Source organism: Asparagus officinalis, unplaced genomic scaffold (genome assembly GCF_001876935.1).
Source record: "Asparagus officinalis unplaced genomic scaffold, Aspof.V1 AsparagusV1_Un191, whole genome shotgun sequence".
NCBI lineage: Eukaryota > Viridiplantae > Streptophyta > Magnoliopsida > Asparagales > Asparagaceae > Asparagus > Asparagus officinalis.
Window position 1 is genome coordinate 62,114 of NW_017972457.1, and position 14,900 is coordinate 77,013.

Genomic DNA, 14,900 nt, shown 5'->3' on the forward strand with positions numbered 1-14,900 from the left:
CTTGAGCTTCGCCATGCTGAAGAAATCCGTGAGGCGGAACTTCGATTGAAAGCCTTGTAATTTTGCCTCTTTTCGTCCTATCCGATTGCCAGTTGTACTAGGATCTCTTTCTATGAATGAAATTATCCTTTTGTTTTTGGTCTATTGTCACTTGTGTGTGTGCTCCATTTTTGCAATCATGCATCGTCAGAATTTGACCGTAAGAGAACCTTATCTGCAGAGGAATTCTTGTCAGCGAGTTTCTGCTGCAAGATTATCTCATCTGCAGGCGAATTTTGTCCGCAGGCGGATTTGCAGACGTCTTGACGGCGAATCTGGTCCTGACTGGGTTCCGCTTTCAGTGGGCCACGTGTCAATCCACGTGTGGGCCAGTTAAGGAGACGTGAGCTAGCCGTTTCGCATTAAATGCGAAGTAGTGGGCCTCTTCGTCTCTCGCGCCCGATTCGGGCCGTTGTTTGCAGATCGTGGTCACGAACCGTCAGATCTCGTCCGTCCAGGTAAGATCCAATCCGTTTGGCCTTACCCTTCAACTGTGTTAGCCTTGAACGGTCTAATCAAGCATCGAGTAACCGCCTAGAGTTCTTAGGGTATTTAACACCCTTACTCTCTATCAAGAGGACCTTCAGCCTTCTCATCATCTTCCTCAGGGTAAACCCAGATCTTCCCTTCCTCATACCCCCGATGGCGCCGAAGGTGAAGAGGGTTGCTTCTAAGAAAAGGAAAGAACCTTCTTCCTCGGGCGCTGCTGAGGCTTCTGCGGCCGAAGGTACTCTTTCGTCCTGGCTCTCGCGCGGGTTGAACAAGTATTCTTCCCTTGACTCCTCTCTATGTTGTTGTGTTTTACAGATCGAGGGGAGGTGCCGACTGCCGAGGAGCCTGCGGCCGAGCCTATCTTGATTTCAGATGACGATTCTGAAGGTCGTGCGACCCCCGTCGCTTCAGACCCTGCTCCCGAGCCGGGAGATGAACCCTGCCTTGAGATCCCGCCCATTACGGCGCTCGCTCCGGGCCAAGAACCTGCTCCCTCCGAGTCCTTGTCCTGGCAGGCTCGCATCGAAGAGTTCGAGAGCGCTGTGAGGCAGGTGATTTCCCTTGTCGAACTCGGCATGGGCAGTTTCGACAGCTTCAGGCAGTCTCTCTTTGATCGTGTGGCTGATTTGCGGCGATCGGGTGAAAATCGGCTCGCTACCCGTTGCATGCGTGAACTTCGTCTCTTGGAGCCACGCATGATAGGGTTAGAGGCCTTGCTACGGCAAGGTCCGGAAGCCAACATGGAATCTTTCCTGGCTCATGTTAGGCATCAGGAAGCCCTGGAGCAGGAGACCCGTTCTAAAGAAATAGCGGATTTGGAGTCTGTCGCCAACTTTTGGGTGGGTCAACAACATTTGCTAGAGGAGCAAATCATTGACCTCAATCGCACTATGGCTCGCCTGAGGGCCGAATTGGGACAGGCGGAGGCAAAGTGGAAGGGGCTCCAGTCCGACGTCGTTAAGGTCAGTGAGAACGCTGAGGCGGAAACTCGACGCCTGCTAGCCTTGCGCCAGGCAGATGCTGCCGCCAGGTCGAGCCGTGAAGATCGGATTCGGAAGACTGCTGAAAACAAGGCTCGGGAGGACCACGCGAGCCAGGTGGAGGCAGCCAAAGAAGAGATCTCCACTTTTAGCGTCTTCGACTGAGACTTCTACCTCCTGATTGTGTTAAGACATTTAGTTTGTGACTTGTTTGTTTGTGCAGTCATAACTTTGTTCAAATGTATTGTCTTAAACACTGGGTGCATGTTTTGCTTCTTTGAACGTAATATTATGACTTTCGCAATTGCAAAAACCATAACTTTGTTCAAATGTACTGTCTTAAAGCATCAATGAGGTTTGTGTCCGCTCATTGTGTGCATGCTCTTCGGATATGCCGCTTTCCAGTGTTTCGCTCTGTAGTTGCCGACAATCTCGTACCGCAGGCGAAGCCTCTTGCGTGACGACGAGTCTACTTTCGAAGCCAAACTCCATCCCGATGAGTTTACGTCGTTGGCGAAGCTAGGGCGACGGCGAGTTCGCTGAGATGACGAAGTTTGGCTCCTGTCGAGCTCACATTGCTGGCGAAACTCAACTGATCAACGAGTTCGTTTGCAGGCGAGACTCGATCGTGGTGAGTTTTGTTTTGGAAACTAAACTCAACTGCTGGCGAGTTCGAGTAGATGGCTAAACTCAACTGCTGGCGAGTTTACGCTGCAGGCGAAACTCGTATGACTTTGAGTTGTGTCAAAACCAAACTCTATTGATGGCGAATTTGAACTGTAGGCAAAACTCGTATGATGGCGAGTTCAAACTATAGACGAAACTCATTTGGTGGCGAGTCCGTCCAATCGTCGGAGATCCAACTGCGGGCGAAGCTCGTGCCACGCGTCCAGCTGCGGGCCAGAGTGCTCGCCAGCTAAGACTCTGCGGGCACATTAAAGATCATTAATGGTGAAGCGACCGAACGTTTCGCCTCTCGTGCCCGATCTGATCGGTCGGTTTGGAGTCTCGAGAGGAATAGCCTTTATTGGCGTTGAGTTCGAAGCATCGCAGAACATCTGGACCGCTTGATCGCTTGGAGTAACAAATCTCGGCCGTTGAGTTCCTTTCGAACATGTATTAGTACTTGCCTCTCTTCAGCAGAGTTCTTACTGCTTCGAAAAAAAAAATTTGCTAGGAGAAAGCCACCGCAGTAGCTTCCTCTGCCCCATGGCCTCTGCTTCTGACCACAGCGATACTGAGGGCGTCGGCTCCTCCGCCACCGTTGTCGACATCGGCGCTCCGGCTGCTCCTCCTGCGAGCTCGATCCAGGGGCCCTATGTTCCAGACCCCGTGGCTCACCCCGCGTTCGTGCCCCTCCAAAGTTTGGTGGGCTTGGTGCATGGGGTTGCCCTCTCGATCAGCGTGGGCGACGAGCGTTACTACGATGCACTTCCTTTCGTGGAAGCGGGTTTAGAGGCGGTTCGCCGTGCGGGCGACGCCTCTCTCGCCCGGCGATGCGAGCGGGAACTCGAGCGCGTAGAGGGGTGGATGTACCGCCTCGAGGAGCTGGCCCATGACGATCCCTCTGATGTGCCACCGCCCCTCTCGCTGTACCAAGTGCTCGAGCGCCAGGAGCGGGCGAAGAGGATTCGGGCGAAGGAGGCCGAGCTCCAACGTCTGCGGAAGCGACATCAAACGGTACTGGACCGGATGGACGCCTACCTGGACAGGGCCTTCTTTGAGGACGCTGGCTCTCTTCGCGGCGAGGCGAAGCTGCGGGAGCGTGAGCTTGAGGCGAGGAGGCTCAACGAGGCTGCTGCGACGGTGGACCAGGAGCTCCAACTCCTTCGCCAAGAGGAAGAAGCCAGCGAGGTGGACTTAGCCAAGCGGCAGCGGGAGCAAAAGGAGAAGGCGAGGATCCGGCGTGATGCTGAGCGTGCGGCGCTCAAGGCTAAGATCGGCTCCTTTAGCTTGTTGAAATTCCTGTAATGCTACTGCTTAAGTCCCCCCTTTTTTTTGTTAATTTAGTCGGTGCCTCAGGCGCCACAACTAAACTGCAAACTTGTGTAAATTTTGGCCCGTTATGGCCTTCTTTTGCTTGTTATGTCTTTCCTTACTTTGTTTGCATAGCTTTCTCTTTCTTTATCTGCGCTGTTTGGCCTCTGAGTTGAACTTGGCGAGCCTTTGACTGTTCTATTTTGGATTCAGTCGCTTTAGGCTCCTGTTCTGCCCTCTGTTGCTCCCAGCGTAGGATCGGGTTAACTCCGATCTTCACGTTGTAGCTTCAACGGAATTGAGAGAGCAGCACTTGGCTTGCAGTAAAGAACAATCACTCGTTCCTGCGGCCAACTGAAAGACTTCAACTTCAACTCGCCTCTTGGCGAGTTGTTGCCTGGGGAACCGACAGACAAGTCGTCTGCCGAACCGCCTTTGACAATTGTCGTCATTTGGGAATGTGACAATTGATTGTGGTAGGAGCCATCGCATGGTAGGCTACTACCCATCAGTTATTCTAAAGGAATGTTAGAATATCTGGGATAGGTTAAATAGTTCAGGGACGTAGGAGTATGACTACTGACAGAAGTAATAGCACGTCGCATGGTAGGCCATTACTTAGGCTGTGCTATTCGTAGGAATAACGGCGCCAATCATCAGAGGTGATCATTAACTTGATGGGGTCTCATCGCGATTGGAGCGACTGTGGGGATCTACCTTGTGTCAGAGGTTTAATGTTAACGTGACAGGAAATGTCGTGATTGGAACGACTTTGAGGACCCACCATCCTTTGGAAGAGGATTGGAGAGTGATTTTTCCAGAGGTTTAATGTTAACTTGACAGGGAATGTCGTGATTGGAACGACTTTGGTGGATTCGCCATCTCATTGGAGAAGATTGGCGGATTGAATATGTTTGTCGTGATATGAACGACTTTAGTGGATCCGCCATCTCATTGGAGAAGATAGGAGAATTGAGTTCCACCAGGGGCTTTCGCCAGAGCGGGTAAAGTAGGAACAGTTTAGCCTCGTGTACCAGTTGGAGGGTGTGAGGGCCAGTTTAAACTCTTGCACTTGTGGGAGTTTGCGAAGGAGAACTAGGGGTAGTACTTCTTCAGATACTTACCGTTGATGGGCATCATGATCTTATCGCCATTCGGTTTGACGAGGCGATAAGCGCCGTTCGAGTAGACTGTCTCTATTACGAACGGTCCTTCCCATTTGGACTGGAATTTCCCCTTCTTCTTGGAAGTGAGGATCATTGGTCGACGAACGGAGAGCACGAGCTCCCCCTCTTTGAAGGCTCGGCGCCTGACTTTCTTGTCGAAGTTCTTGCCCATCCGAGCTTGATAAAACTCAATGTGCTGCTGGGCTTCCAGTCGCTTGTCGTCCAATGCTTCGAGCTCTGCGAGTCGTAGCTAGTGATTTTCCTCGGTCGTCATTCCTGTTGCTAAGGCGACGCGGAGGGATGGAATTTGAATCTCTAATGGCAATACGGCTTCACAGCCGTATACCAATGAGTAGGGCGTGGTGCCGGTCGGTGTGCGGACCGTCGTGCGATACGCCCACAGGCTCTCGCCTAGCTTTTCATTCCAATCGCGTTTGCTAGTGGAAGTTAGCTTGGTCAAGATCTTGATGATCGTTTTGTTGAAGGCCTCGGCCAAGCCATTCGCCGAAGGGTTGTAGGCCGTGGAAGAGAGGTTCTGTATTCTGAATTTGTCACAGAACCTGGTGAAGGCATGGCTAACGAATTGCGTGCCATTGTCATGAATGATACGCCGGGGTACGCCGTATCGGTATATGACATGGTGCTTGATGAATTTGATAACGTCGCTAGTCTTGACTTCTCTTAAGGGGATGGCTTCGGCCCATTTAGAGAAGTAATCGGTGATCGCGAGGATGAAGCGAAGGCCTTTCGCCGATGGTGGAGAAATTGGCCCAACTATGTCCATCCCCCATGCCTCGAAGGGCCAGGACGCCCTCGTCGGGTGCAGATCTTCAGGAGGCTGGTGCATGTAGTTGGCGTGGATTTGGCATTCGTAACATCGCTTTGCATAAGCGACTGCATCAGTAACCATCCCAGGCCAGAAGTAGCCTATCCTCCGCAGGTGATCCCAAAGTTTGGGTCCGGGCTGATGAGCTCCGCACACGCCGTCATGTGCTTCGCGTATGGATTCTTGCGCCTCTGCCTTTGAAAGGCAGCGAAGTAACAAGCTGTCGTATGACCTCCGATACAGCGTCTTAGTGGTTGAATCGTAGTAGAATCTCGATGCACGCCGTCGGATAGATTCTCGTTCCTTCGAGTCCTCGGGCAATATGCCGTATAGGACATAATCGATGATCGGGAGACGCCAGTCTTCTTGATCAGGCTGATCCGACGTTTGATGAGTGGCGTTCGCCTCCGGGACGTCTCTTAGTCGAAAGAGTTTTCTGCTGGCGACTGTGACCTTTTGGGTTGTTCCCAAAGGCTGGGCCAAATTGGTTGCCAAGGATGCGAGGGCATCTGCATGAGTGTTCCTGGAGCGGAGCACGTGCTCAATGCGGAAACTCTCGAATAACCCCACCAGTCTGATGACCGCTTTGTGGAGTAGGATGAGATCCTCATTCCTGACTTCATATTCGCCAGTCATTTGTTTAACGATGAGTTGGGAATCGCCGTAAGCCTCCAGGTGCTTGATCCCTAATTCTTTGGCCAATTCGAGCCCTATGAGCAACGCGTTGTACTCAGCTACGTTGTTGGTGCACGGTTCTGTCAAGGAAAAGGCCCGGGGTAACACGTGGCCATGTGGAGAGGTGAGGACCACCCCACTCCTGCAGAAATAGAGCCGTTCATGCCTGCGCGAGACGCGCCGTTGAAGAACATCTGCCACACCTCTGGCGATGAAGTCACATTGGCTTCGGGAGGTTCATCTGGTAGATCTTCGAATAGATCAGTCTTCACCCCCAGCGGGTGACTAGCCATGAGATCGCAGATGGCTTGTCCCTTAACTGATTTCTGCGGCATGAAGCGGATGTCGTATTGAGAGAGCAGAAGCGCCCATCTGGCCAGGTGCCAGTTCAATGCTGCAGGTTGTGTCATGAAGACCCGAATGGGGTTCATCCGGGAAATGACATGGATTGTCTGGCCGACCAAGTAGTGCCGCATCTTTTGGATGGCGAACACCAAGGCTAGGCACTCCTTTTCGACCATTGGGTACCGTTGTTCGGCGCCCTGCAAGGTTCTGCTCAGGTAGTAGATGCCTTGTTCGTGGCCTGCATCGTCGTTTTGAGCCAGGAGGGCACCTAGAGAGTGTTCTATGGCCCGTATATATATGAGGAATGGCCTCCCTGAGATTGGCGCCGCAAGGACAGGCGGATTTGAGAGATAAGCTTTGATCTCTTCAAAGGCCCTTTGGCATGGCTCGTCCCAAACGAAAGAAGTTCCTTTCTTCATCAGCTTAGAGAAGGGTTGACATTTGCCCAAGAGGTTTGAGATGAATAAGCTCTTGGATAGCTCGCACCTTGTCTGGATCAATCCGGATTCCTTTCGTTGTGACGACGAAACCGAGGAATTTACCGCTAGACATCCCCAAGAATGACTTAGTAGGATTCATCTTGAGTTGATGAGTCCTCATGAGTTCGAACATCGCCTTCAAGTCTTGGAGGTGATCCTCCTTGTGGCGACTCTTCACGACCAAGTCGTCTACATAGCACTCGATCGTCTTTCACATATGATCTCGAAAGATCATGCTCATGGCGTGCTGGTAGGTTGCGCCAGCGTTCTTGAGTCCGAAAGGCATGACAGTGTAACAGTACACCCCCATGGGAGTTCTGAATGCAGTGTGCTTCTCGTCCTCAGGGTGCATTTTGATTTGGTTGTACCCCGAGAAGCCGTCCATGAAGGACATCCTCTCGAATCCGCACGTATTGTCAATGATGACATCCGTGATGGGCAGAGGGAATTCGTCTTTAGGGCATGCGGCGTTGAGGTTCCTAAAGTCGATGCAGATGCGGATCTTACCGTTCTTCTTCAAGACTGGAACAATATTCGCCACCCAGTCGGGGTGTTGCTCCTCTCTGATGAAGCCGGATTCGATCAGCTTCTTTACTTCAGATTCGATCGCCTCCATGATTTGGGGACGAAACCGCCTCTGCTGTTGTTTGATTGGCTTTGCGTCAGGACTGATGTTGAGGCGATGCGTGGCGACCCGCGGGTCCAGACCAGGCATGTCCTCGTAGTTCCAGGCAAAGACGTCGATGTATTCCCGTATGAGGGCAATAAGATCCTCTTTTTCCTGTGGAGGCAGACTGCCGCTGATGAATATGGGTTTGAGATTCGCCTCAGTACCCATGTTCACCTGGAGAACTTCGTCTTCGGTCGGTGGTTCGCGTTGCTCGAAGCGACAGTTCTACTGGGCGTTAACATGGCGTTCATCCTCCGCCATTTCGGCGGGGTCTACTGTGGCCATGTTGACTGTAAGGCCATCGAACAAATCCCTTACGCTGATGTCTGAGTCCCAAGCCGAGGTTGTTGACGATTGATCCCCTGAACATGCGTAATCGGAGTCCTCGTCGACGTAAAAACACAAATCTGACGAGGAGGAGGAGTAGCCTAAGCCTCTCCGAGTCCTGTTGAAGTAATTTGAGGGCTTCCCTTTGGGAACGTAGGCGGGTTTGATGACCGTCTTACGTCCTCGGCCGTAATTTAGGCCCTCCAAGCTGGTGAGGTCGTACCCCATGTCGCTCATCATTCGTCTCGCAACTCGACTGTATTGCGAAAACTGAGGCGCTGGGTCTTCGTCCTCGGATTCGTCCCATAGCGTGCGCAGGGGATGATCGATCCGACCGAAAATAATATCTTGTCGATAATTATTTCGGGCCGGTACGACGAACACAGCTTGCGATGACCTGATCGGCTGTGTCTTGGCGGCGTATGACGAGCATACCAGCAAGTGTATGGAAGGCTCACCGTAGAGCTTCGACCATAGTTCATTTGGTGCATCATCTTCGGACGTGGAACAAGACGACAAATAAGCAAAGTCGGATTTCTCATTCACGATAAATTTTTCCGCCTGAACAGCGTTGGTTACATGGTGACTCTCGTAGCCAATTACAATTGACTCAAAGTCATTCAGAATTAAGCTGTCACCGTATTCAGGCTCGCTATCCGCCTCGTTGCCGCTCTCTGGCTCCTCCGCTGGTGGCGCGTCGGGGTCCTGGTACAGCAGAGAGTCCGTGAAGTAGTTTTCGACGCCCTTGAAGGGTTGCTTGTCGGCCACTACTGTCCTGACTCGCTCATAGTTGTCCACATACTTCAAGCACTGGTGTAACGTGGACGGGACTATTCTGTTGCCATGGATCCACGGACGCCCTAGGAGTATATTGTACGAGGGCTCGGCGTCGATGACGTAGCACGTCACCTCCGTCTTCATGTCGCCTATCCGACATTTCAGGCGGATTTTGCCGAGCGGCCGAGTCCCCGTGGCGTTAAAGCCGAAGATGGTAGTCGCAGTCGCGGAGAGACTCTTTGGTGGTATCCCCAAGTGTTTGATCAACTTCAGGGGCACGATGCTCAGCGCGGACCCTGGATCGACCTGAATCCGATCCACTTTCGACGAGCCGACGTATCCTGTGAAGTACAGCGGCCGGTCGTGAGATGTGCTCTTGATGAGCATATCTTCAGGGGTGAAGGTACTGCACGGGACTCGTCTTTCAGAGACTTGGCAGCAAGTTGCACATCCCTGTTCTGCCTCCGCTTCTTTTGAGAAATGGGTATAGAACACCTCTGAGTCGGCCAGCGCCTCTTGGAGAGCCTCTCGGGTAGACCTGGACAACCGGAGGAGGTCGTACATGGTGATTCGCGCGGGAATGCTCTTCAATTGCGCGAGCACGTTGAAGCGGAAAGGCTGGCGACTTGTGCTTGGTCCGCCCGTATCGGGATGGGTTGTTGTGACTGGCCTCGCGGGAGGTCCTGCCAGGTTTTCCGCCCTCGCGGGATATTCTTTCGCAAATTCTTTCCCTGCCCTCGTGGCGAAGATGTTGGTGTCTTCTTCAGAATCGGTCAGGGCCGTCATTGCTGCATCATCTCTACCTAGGATGGCAGAGACAACGTTGCAGGGCTTCTTCTTAGCCTCTTTGGAAGGCGGTGCAGTCCACTGCTCGTCATGGAGGAGGTCTGGATGAACCCACATCACCTGCCCATCTGGCAGAGTTTGTGGGACCAAACCCTTTTCCCGCTGGTTGTGAGGATCGTCGTTAGTGATCTTCAAGACCGCCTTGGGGATAGGGATTACCCCAGCTGGGGCCTGAACCTCTGGGAGATTTGTCCCGAAGCTTAAAGTGATCATGTTCGTAGTCACTTGCTTCTGGACTTTCTCTTTCTTCAAAACCCCCGCGTCGTAGAGGGCTTGGAGCTTGTCCTTGAGGACGTAGCATTTGGTTGTGTGATGGCCAAGGAACCTGTGATATGCACAGTAACCTGGGTCACCGGTTTTGTCCGCCTCCTCAGGCTTGGCGGCTTCTGGCAACTTAATTCGCCCACTCTTGAGTAGAGTGTCGAAAGTCGTCACCACCTGGTCTTTTTTGAAATCATATTACCGCTGGGGGCGTGGTTCAAATTGCCTGGGTTTTGGCTTTTGAGCAGCTTTCGGCGTCGGGGCGGTGTCGACTGCCATGATTTCTTTTCCCCTTGACCGAGGAGGATTCTTTGGCGCCGCTGGCTCCGCTGCTCCCTTTTTGGACTGCGGCTCTTCGGCCTCCAGCCTCTTGATCATATTTTCAACTTGCTCGCCTTGGCGAACAAGCTCCTTCCAAGTCCGGGTCTCTACTGCCCCCATTGACACTTCCGTGTCATCGTCGAAGAAGCGGGCGAGGAAGAGCTTCTCGACGTCGGCCTATGCTTTGATAGAGCCGGGCTCCAGTTTGCGGAACCATTCAAAGGCCACCCCCTTGAGGGTACCTATGAACAGTCGAGTAAGAATGGCGTCATTTCCCGTGAGAAATCTGGTCTGCGCCATGAAGTAGTAGATGTGCTACGAGGGTGATCCATTGCCATCAAATTGTACCAAGCTGATTGGCTTGAACTTTGCTGGGTATGGGACCGTGTCCCATTCGATAGGGTAGGGACGTACCACCCCCAGTTTGTTCATGTTTTGCTGAAGCTTCAGCGCATTGAGTTGGTCCTGGAACTCGTCGAATCTTTTGTCACGGGTGCTATCCCCCGTGTGCGACGTTCCTATTGATGTTTTGGAGGAGTAATCGGAACGCCGATCATCCTCCGTCTCAGCCGCCGGACGGTGAGGAGGTACCCACTCATTGTCCCTAGTTTGCCGGGGTAAGGGGCGTTGGGTCCTCTTTTTCTTCTTCTTGTTCAACAGTTGCTCCATCATCTCTCTTAGAGAGTCGATGGTTGCCTGCTGTTCTTCCAGCTTTTTAGCCATTGACTGTTCAGTATTGAGTTCGGTCATGTGCACTCTCGCCTGCGCGTCTTGACTTGAGCGCGAGGTCTGGGATGTGGCCGAACCCAATGCTTGCCCCCCTGCGGCTACGCGTTCGCTGGAATATGCCGTCCTGACGGCGTCGAGCGAACCGAGTGTTGGGTCTTAGGACAGAGTCCGAGTCTGGCGAGTCGGAAAGTACCGAATTCCCCTTATCCGTCATGTTGATTGTAGCGGATGCGAGCTCTAGGTCGTCGGCCGCGCGTCCCTTCTGGTGACGACGCCTTCGAGGGGAGGGCCGTGGTCGAGAGGACTGTTGAGAAAGCCTCTCGAACACCGAGGGTTTCGCCGTTCCGACGCACCGGCAGTCGGCGAGGACCATGTGGATGAGTCTCTCACAGTGGCACTGAGGATTCGCCTCATGTATAGTGCGCTTGCGAGTTAAGTACTCCCTGAGGTCCTCCGTGGGCGGTTGGTGACAACCCCCAACTTCAGAGGAGTCACTCGGGTAAGTGTACGGGAGATATTTGGATGCGCTCTCCGGTGCGTGTTGGGTGGAATGCTTTGGTGCTGGAGTTGGGCGATCTCGCCTTGAGTGGCGAGTCTTCGCGTTTGAACGAGCTCCAGTACGTAGGCGGGTTTCAACCCTTCGTTTGGAAGAGTGGGTTCGCGAGGAATCGCCTACCCCTCTACTTTTACGTTTATCCGCCGAATGATTATGGTGAGGCTCGTCAGCCTTCGAGGATTCGCCTACTTGGGTAGGCCCGCTCGCTCGAAAAGATCTATTCGCATCAGGGATGTGACCTGAGAAGCGAAGTCCTCCTGAGCGGACGGCTCTGCCGTGCTCGGTTGGCGCTCCTGATTTGGAGGGCCTCCCGACGTCGGGCAGTTTACCTTCTCGCCTAGTGTTCCTTGGGCCTGTATGATGGTTCAGGCTATTGTGAGAAACGGAGGTTGGGGCCTCCTGTCTGACGAGCGTTTGCCGTTGCTGCTGGCTAGCTCTCCCAGCGAGGAGAAGTCCTCCTGAGCGGATGGCTCTGCCGTCCTCGGTTGGCGCTCCTGATTTGGAGGGCCTTCCGACGTCAGGCAGTTTGCCTTCTCGTCTAGTGTTTCTCGGGCCTGTATGATGGTTCAGGACATTGTGAGAAACGGAGGTTGGGACCTTCTGTTTGACGAGCGTCACCGCGGGCTGTGGCAGTGCAGTTTGTGCCGGAGTAAACCGACATTTCCTCTGAGGCAGGTGTCTGCGTGGACCGCTTGGCGATCCATTTGGCAGACCCTTGTCTCTTGCGCTCGATCTCTGGCTTGGCCTTGATCGATTGCGAGGGAGTGGGCTCCTCTGATGAGACTCGGGTGGAACCTTCAGGTGCGGAAGCTTTGACCGTCTGAGGTCGGCTTCAGCGCACGACTCTGTGGCGTTTGCGGGACGCATCGCCACCAGAGGATGAGGAAGACAAGTACTCTTCGTACTTGGCCTGGTCGAACTCAATTTCTAGGGACTCCACGGTCGTCCCGACAGCAACCTTATCAAATTGAGCCACCACCATTTTGTTCGATGAAACAGCTTCTCCCACTGTGGTCGCCATCTTCTGTATGGTGTAAATTTGATTTCCCGAAAACAGGGAGTGTTCGTTTGTATTAATAAGAAAGCTTATTACAAACTAATAATCAAATGGTTACAACAGAAGCAGAGGGAATGCCCTCTTTGTTTTGTGTGGGGACTTTAGGTGGCTATAGGACGCTTCGCTCGATGCTCGTGTCGAGTTTGCTTCCCTTGGACCGTTCGATCGGGGTTGCTGGAGAGCTTCAGTTCGCAGTAGAAGCTCGAATCAATGGAGTTCGGGTCTGCTTAGTTCGCCGGCGATCGGAGCTTGGAACTAGGCAGTGGTGCTGTAATGCAAGAATCTGCTAACAGCTTGGTCTCAACTATTTTTCTCTAAGTTTTGCGACCTCCCCTCCAGTGTGCTGGATGGGGCTTTTAAATGGAAGAAGGACAACTTGACTCATCCTTGAATTGTGGGATGTGACCATATCTTCTTCAGAGACGTCTAGCTGCTCCTCGATACCATGAATGGTCATTCGAGGGATTGTGCTTTATGTCCTGTCACCTAAAATGGGAAGGCCCATCCTTGTATATGAGGCAACGGCCGTCTGCTATCCGAGTGGACTTGACCAGTATTAATGAACCGCATTTATGAGTTCACAGATTGATGAGGTGTCTGTCCGATCACTTGTACTGTGCGTGACCGCCCGGCGTGCTTTGAGCACGGTGCTTTATCCTTTCCGGTCAGGAGAGGCGGCGAAGTAGGTGCACAGTACTCGAGTGGGTCTAGCCAACTTGCCGAGTGCCGGCGGATCCAGCTCTTGACTCGGACAGCCGAGGTGAGTCGTATTTATGAATGCTCAGGTTGAATCGACACTTGTCCAGGCCTTCATACTGTGAACGGCCGCTTGACGGTCTGGGGGTACTGTGCCCTCTCCCTTCAGGTCGAGAGAGATGGGATGGCCCATCCCAACACGTGGAGTAGCGGATGCCCAACTGTACTAGTGTCCTTAAGGTTTGCAGGCGGATTCGTCTTTGGACTCGGGCGGGCGAGTCGAGTAAGAGGCGAATTTCCGCTATCCCAATCGATCTTAACTCGTGCAGGCGAGCCGATCATTTAGGCGAATCTAGCATCGAGTACATTTGACGCCTACAGGGTTTAGGCCCGCGCTAGAGGACCGAGCGTGTGAGTTCTCCTCGCAGGCGAATTTCCTGTAAGCCCGTAGAGGTATTTTTTACCGTCTACAGTGATACATGAATATTACCCAGATTCTCACATATGATACTTATGTTTCAAGCTTTTTAAATTCCTTCACATCTATAACTTTCGAGCACAATTTTCTGAAGAACCCACAATACTCCATAATAATTTTCGATGCTTCTTTCTCCATATTATTACGCAATGCAACCGGGAGCAATTGATGTAGAAGAACATGATAATCATGGGTCTTTAGGCCTAAGAGCTTCCTCTCCTGCACCTGGACATTATTTGATATATTAGCTGAATACCCATCCGGTGATTTTATTGATTTCAGGACCTCACAAAATCTCTGCATCTGCTCTGTCGACATCGTAACACGAGAGGAAGGCTTATGTTTTTTTAAGTCCAACATCTTGTGCTTGCAAATCTTCTCGGATATTCAATGCAGCTAAGTCTTGACGAGCCCTTAGGTCATCCTTTGACTTATTAGAATCTTGAAGGAGGGTTGAAACTATGTTGTCACAAACATTTTTCTCAATATGCATGACATCCAAGTTATGCCTGATTTTAAGCTTTTGCCAGTATGGCAGCTGGAAGAAGATACTGAATTTACTCCATCCCTTTGGTAAGTTATCAACTCCATTATCAACATGTGCCCGTTGGAATGCTCTCTTCCTCTTCAGTGTCTTTTTCTTTTTGCAGGCGCCTCTAGCTTTGAGTGAGTCATACTTAGAATATCGGTTCTTACCAAATCTAATTTTAGGTAAATGCTCAAGCAACTTTACAATATCAGCACCAGTCATTTGACGTGGTTTATTCCTAGTCTCAACAGTGTCGTCGAATTTATTGCTCAATTTTCTGTATTTGTGCCCCGAGGGCAACCATCTCCTGTTGAACCAATAACAACACTTTCGACTATATGGTAAGTGAAGGCCTTCAAATTCTGGGCCACATACTGGACAAGCAAACTTGCCTTTTGTCGACCAACCAGAAAGATTAGCATAAGCTGGAAAATCATTAATTGTCCACATTAGGATAGCACGAAGTCTAAATGACTCTTTAGCATGGGCATCATATATCAACATACCCTCCGACCATAACTGTTTTAGCTCATCAATTAAGGGCTCTAAGTAGACATCAATATCATTACCCGGTGCATGCTTACCCGGTATCAGTAATGAGAGTATCATATACGGTTGTTTCATACAAAGCAGTGGGGGTAAATTATATGGCATTAAGACAACTGGCCATGTAG